The sequence below is a fragment of the Sardina pilchardus genome, chromosome 4 (genome assembly GCF_963854185.1).
Source record: "Sardina pilchardus chromosome 4, fSarPil1.1, whole genome shotgun sequence".
NCBI lineage: Eukaryota > Metazoa > Chordata > Actinopteri > Clupeiformes > Clupeidae > Sardina > Sardina pilchardus.
The window spans coordinates 361,552-367,881 of NC_084997.1; the positions used below are offsets into that span (position 1 = coordinate 361,552).

The 6,330-nt window shown below is 43.2% G+C and overlaps 1 non-coding gene and 1 pseudogene across 1 annotated transcript; both read right to left on the reverse strand.

Annotated features, from left to right (window-relative positions):
* Positions 1 to 1,633: 1,633 nt before the first annotated feature.
* LOC134079363 (5S ribosomal RNA) lies at positions 1,634 to 1,752 on the reverse strand. The gene has a single exon (XR_009939002.1). It is a non-coding gene; the product is annotated as a 5S ribosomal RNA (ribosomal RNA).
* A 4,464-nt stretch (positions 1,753 to 6,216) lies between these two features.
* LOC134079380 (5S ribosomal RNA) lies at positions 6,217 to 6,330 on the reverse strand (annotated as a pseudogene).

Here is a 6,330-nt window from a genome sequence, read left to right on the forward strand (position 1 = left end):
AGATCATCAATTAATTTTGTGGATCACAGACTTTCTGACCCAAAGAACACAGAAGGTGCTGGTCAACAAGAGGTTCTCTGACATCAGCTACACGTCCACTGGCTCTCCCCAGGGTTGTGTCCTCTCACCGCTGCTTTTCATCCTGTACACAGATGATTGTCGAAGTCACCATGCTGATCGTCATCTAGTGAAGTTTGCCGACGACACTGTTCTCCTGTCACTGTTATCTGGTTCTGTCCAAGATCACGGCCCTGTCCTCAGCGAGTTTGTGGAATGGTGTGATAGCTCCTTTTTGGAGTTAAACGTCACAAAGACCAAGGAGATGTTCATTAACTTCAACAGGCATGGAGGATGCAGGACCGCCACTACAATACATGGGGAACCAGTGGAAGTTGTACATGAGTACAAATACCTGGGCACTGTCATTGATGACAAACTGCGGTTTGACTCCAACACAGAGGTGATCCTTAAAAAATGTCAACAGCGCAAGTATTTTTTGAGAAAGCTATACTCCTTTGGAGTAAACAGGAAGATCCTCACAGTTTTTTACACCTCCTTCATTGAAAGTGTACTGACTTTTTCATCTATATGCTGGTTTCACTCCCTCTCCATCAAAAATAAGAATCACCTCCAGAGCATTGTGCACACATGTTCTAAGATCATTGGCCACCCTCTTCAGTCACTGACATCGCTGCATGATAAGGCTACACTAAGAAAAGCCAACTCTATCCTGGAAGACTCTACTCATGTTCTACATGGAGTTTTTGAATGGCTGCCCTCTGGCAGGCGTCTGCGCTGTCCTCTTGCTAGGACTAACAGGAGGAAGGCGACCTTTACCTTTGAGGCTATTCGCCTTTTGAACTCAAATATGCCCCCAGCCCCCTCCTCCCTCTCCTGGGACTAACCCCCCCCCCCCCCCCCCTGTCTTATGTTGTGTTATGTCTTATATGTCACTATGCCTGCACAGAGAAATTGCCCCTCGGGGATAAATAAAGTGTTTTGAATTGAATTGAATTGAATTGTGAGCTTAACCGCTCCACTATAGCAACTGCTGTCAAGCAAAACTTCATGAAGCACGCTGATATTAGCTTTTCATATATCAATTCGCTGTGCGTAAAAACAGGACCTTTGGTCACTCGCTCTACTTGGACATCCTGAAACGAGTAACCTACAGTTGTTCAGGAAAACACTACAATATCTGGGATGTCGAAGGCCATGCAGACTATAGGCTATTTTCCATACTCAGACAGTGTTGAAAAAATTACTTTGCAGCTCTTGGGCGAATGAACACAGCGAGACCGGGAATTGTACAACACGGTGAAAACTACATCGAAAACAAAGCTGTCACCCCAAAAAATAAGCTAAACATTCCAGATGAAAACAAGCACTAAAACTCCCCCAATCCGCCAGCTGTTTACAGTCAACTCGTGCAATTTTTTCCGACCTGTTGCTGGCTTAGCCTATATTTCCTACCTATGTATTTATTTATTTATTTATTTATGTATTTCTTTATTTTGCTTTCAAACGGAGGAAGCAAATATTCAAAGGGGTTGGAACGTCTACGTACTAGGGAGCAGGCACGCACAGACAGACAGCCTGAAAAAAAAAAGTTTCACTGGCTGATGGAGAGAAAAGCTTACGGCACCTGGTATTCCCAGGCGGTCTCCCATCCAAGTACTAACCAGGCCCGACGCTGCTTAGCTTCCGAGATCGGACGAGATCGGGCGTGTTCAGCGTGGTATGGCCGTAAGCGAAAGCAATCGGCCAAAGTAACCTACTTAAAGCTCCCTAACCCGGGTTGGAGACGCGTGTGTTGTGAAAGGTGAGGTACGCTACATTGTGTTCAAGAAAACAAAGGCGCATTTTCCGCGTGGAGTTCAACTTTGAAAGTGAAGAATACAACAAATGGCATTTAAAACTTGGTAACATTTCCAATAACTGTTCCTTCTTTATCCTAAAAACGATGGGTACTGACAGAAGAGTTTGGTTAGGCAAGTGCACATACTTTACTCACAGTACAACATACATAGGGCAGCTTTATCTCTGATTAAAACGCTCACAGATTTGTGTAGAAGCTAAATAAATTGTAATGGTGACATAGCATGGCAAAAACCACTTGGTGTGTACACCATTTGAAACTACCACAAGTAAATTAGAAAATGTCACTGGAGTAAAAAAAAAGCTCAGCTTTTCAAACAAAGATGATACTCAAAGCTAAGGAGAGAAATCAGTGTCTGGCCATGCATGAGAATATAAAACCACTAAGTATTTGATGGGATATAAAAAAAAAAAAATCTGTTTTTCTAAGCAGAGCGAAAACACAGGGGACGTTTCATTGGAGAGAACAGCCCTAATTTACAATTCATAAAATATGAGCTTCGTTTTAGAAACTTAGCCTCTCAATGAAAACAACGTACACATACCGGTCGGGATGCGGACGCTCCGAGTTGGGTCTCTGGCCAGTTAGGACTGCGCATTCAGGTCATGTGTTGTAAAGAGGGTTGTTTCGTGGATCCTCTTTGCTTCATCTTCGCCACGGAGAAAGAAAAAACAACTGCTCCAAATGCAGTTCTCTACTGGTGTGCTAGAGTCACTGGCAGCCAATGATCCATACATGTCCAGATGTACACTAGCGACAGAAAGCGTGGCGCTCCCTCCGGCGACGGAGACGTGAATGAGCGCTTCTCCTTAGCGCACGGTTTATATAGGCCTTATACGTAATAGTAGACACACGTCAATCGAATGCTGCATCTAATCCGACAACATAGGCTATGTAGTAGCAACTGCTGTCAAGCAAAACTTCATGAAGCACGCTGATATTAGCTTTTCATATATCAATTCGCTGTGCGTAAAAACAGGACCTTTGGTCACTCGCTCTACTTGGACATCCTGAAACGAGTAACCTACAGTTGTTCAGGAAAACACTACAATATCTGGGATGTCGAAGGCCATGCAGACTATAGGCTATTTTCCATACTCAGACAGTGTTGAAAAAATTACTTTGCAGCTCTTGGGCGAATGAACACAGCGAGACCGGGAATTGTACAACACGGTGAAAACTACATCGAAAACAAAGCTGTCACCCCAAAAAATAAGCTAAACATTCCAGATGAAAACAAGCACTAAATCTCCCCCAATCCGCCAGCTGTTTACAGTCAACTCGTGCAATTTTTTCCGACCTGTTGCTGGCTTAGCCTATATTTCCTACCTATGTATTTATTTATTTATTTATTTATGTATTTCTTTATTTTGCTTTCAAACGGAGGAAGCAAATATTCAAAGGGGTTGGAACGTCTACGCACTAGGGAGCAGGCACGCACAGACAGACAGCCTGAAAAAAAAAAAAGTTTCACTGGCTGATGGAGAGAAAAGCTTACGTGCACTTTCTCCCCCAAGTACATATCCTCTGCTCAACCGGCCAATCACTGAGCAATGCTGAGCAAAGCTGAGCAGCCTTCAGCCAATCACTGAGCAATGCTGAGCAGAGCTGAGCGCTCAACAGACCAATCATTGAGCGAGGATCGGAAAATATTCACGACGTCATGACGTCGGCGCTGTTAAGCTGCGTCTCGAAAAATACTGGCGGCCATCCTTTACTACTCCGGTATCGGCGGCGTTTTTCCGACCCATTGGACCTTTTGTTTTTTACTCTCAGGTAAGTTTTGTATAGTTATGTGCCAAGTAATGAATGAAACTCGATGTATTTTTTAATAGTTGGTCCGATATTCAATGTTTTACACGATATCTCGTTAGCAGCTCGTAACGTTAGCAGGCTGACTCTGACCCGGCGCCGCAAAGGTAAACAGTGCTGCTCACTGTAACAACGGTAGAGTTTGCTATGCGTTGAAAGTGTCTAAGAGCCCAAATGTGTTGTTAGAAGATAGTTTTCTTAGTATTCATAAGTAATTCGTGTTTGTGGGAGTTGGGGGCTATAGACAAAGTTTTCATTCACTGTTCAGCCGCCGCCTCTGTCGAGCTAGCGTTAGCTACCACCGGTGTCGCCTTCTGAGGTAAACAATACATTGAACGTGAATGAATGAGATACCAATCGCCGCTGTAATGACCTGACAATCCCTGGAAACACTTTAAAAATGTCATCAGACACTCTAGCTCACTTTTTAAGACCATAGAGGTGGTGTTACTTAAGTGTGGAGTTGACGTTTGATGTATAAATATGCCTTAGAAGTGTAAACATGTCAACCGCGATTTGCATGTTAAAAACAAAGTGATGAATGAATGGGCTGTTTTTGGTTGTCATAAGCACTTTTTTTCACCTGTTGGCTGTGGAAAGCAAATAGCACACACGTAATATCAATACTCATTGCGTGTGTATTTTATATTTCCAGATTATATGTTGAAGAGCCAGAGCCTGTGCCTGCTGTGAACCGGTCCGTTCAGCCCACGGTGTCGTCCTCCTCCACTCGGCCAAAGCCTGCTGCGCCCATCCCCATTCTGTCAGGGCCTGCTGCGTCCACCCATCTCCAGCCAAAGCCTGCTGCGCCCACCTATGGACCACCCCCTGTGTCGGCAGCACCCATACTGCTGGTTCTCCCCCCACAGCCACAGGCTCCCTCCGTCCTGTTTCGTGGGCCATCGTGCAGCCAGAGCTTTGTACGTCCTGCACCAACAGTCAAGGCATTCATGCCAAACAAGCCCTCGCGGCCATGTGGGGCTTGCCACGTGCCCAATTGTAGTGGACAGCGGAAGAGGTACACACCTTAAAGTGTCTGGAAGCACCCAGAAGATATTTTCTTCCTGTCCATCCACTAGGATATCCACCACCTCTGGGTCTGACAATGTGGTGTACGACAGCTTTGAACACTTGAAATGTGTGGTGGATGCGGAGTTGGAAAAGAGGAGAACTATGTGAATAACTGTAAAAAACTCACCTGTGTGATGCCACTTCTCCTGTGCCATCTGTAGGAGAGAGAAAGAGGCTTGTTTGTGTTATGCTGAAGTACTTTGAAACACAAACAAACACATGCACAAAAACAAGCAATCTATTTATTTATATAGTTCAAAAGTTTAAAACATGCACTTAACAGTTTAAAAATTCTCCTATATTTGTTTTTTATTATTACTTATGTTGCTCTTAAAAGGCACTTTGTATTATCTTTTTATATATATAAATATGTTCTGTCATGTTCAATATCAAGGCCAATCTAACCTCCATCATTTTAACCTTAAGCAGTTCCAATCTAACACAATCAGTTTGCATACCCTTTAATGGTCGTTCATGTTCATATCATCTGTTTTTGTCATACGTGTTGTTTGTTCGTCTTTGTCAGCTTCATGTCTTTGTGATGTTTGTATGTCTTTGTCTGCTTTATGTTTAACACAAGTTTGCCAAAGAAAACACACACAACAAATGTATCTTACAGGAATGGCTTGAGCCTTTATTTGTTGATTGGTGACCTGAGTCTTTGGATAATCCTGTTATTTATTGGGCTTTTGGCCAGTACAAACCAATTGTTCATTTTTTTTATCTGAAGTACAAGTTTGTGTTTTTAATTGTTAAGTGTTCTTGATTTATTATTATTATTATTGTTATGTGTGTGTGTGTGTGTGTGTGTGTGTGTGTGTGTGTGTGTGTGTGTGTGTGTGTGTGTGTGTGTGTGTCCTTGTAATGTTTGTATGTCTGTCAGCTCCATGTTTAACTAAATGTTTGCAAATGGTAGTAAACATTTCACATGTGCTTTCATGCACTGCTTTTCAAATGAAACACATTCTAGGTGAAAAATAAAAGTTGTAAAAGTATTTCAAGTATGTTGGAGTCTCTGTATGCTTGGGTTTCAGAAGGGGTGGGATAGTGTAAAAAAACACATAATTTAGAAGTCCTTGTGTCTTCTCTGCCTCTACCAGAGGTATGAATACACCCCTCTGTGCGCTGGCTGTATCCCCTGAGTGATCACAATGATGACTTCTGTGAACGGCTCTGATGTCTTCCAGACAAAGTGACAGTTCACTGATGCATTACACCCTGTCTTGATTCAGCCCAAATGTAATATTGCACACATTTCCTCTTGAAAATTATGAATCTCATCAGCTAGATCAAATCAAACTATGAAAATAAAAAGCAAAATATTCAGCAGACTAATGGATTTCAATAAATTAGGCCACCTAATAAATAACACTTCAGGACTTTGACCACCAGATGGAGCTGTCCGTTTTGATCCTTTTTGCTCGCTCCCAGGGCTGAGCAATATGTACTTGTGGGGGTCATGAGCCATTCCCAGGCGGTCTCCCATCCAAGTACTAACCAGGCCCGACGCTGCTTAGCTTCCGAGATCGGACGAGATCGGGCGTGTTCAGCGTGGTATGGCCGTAAGC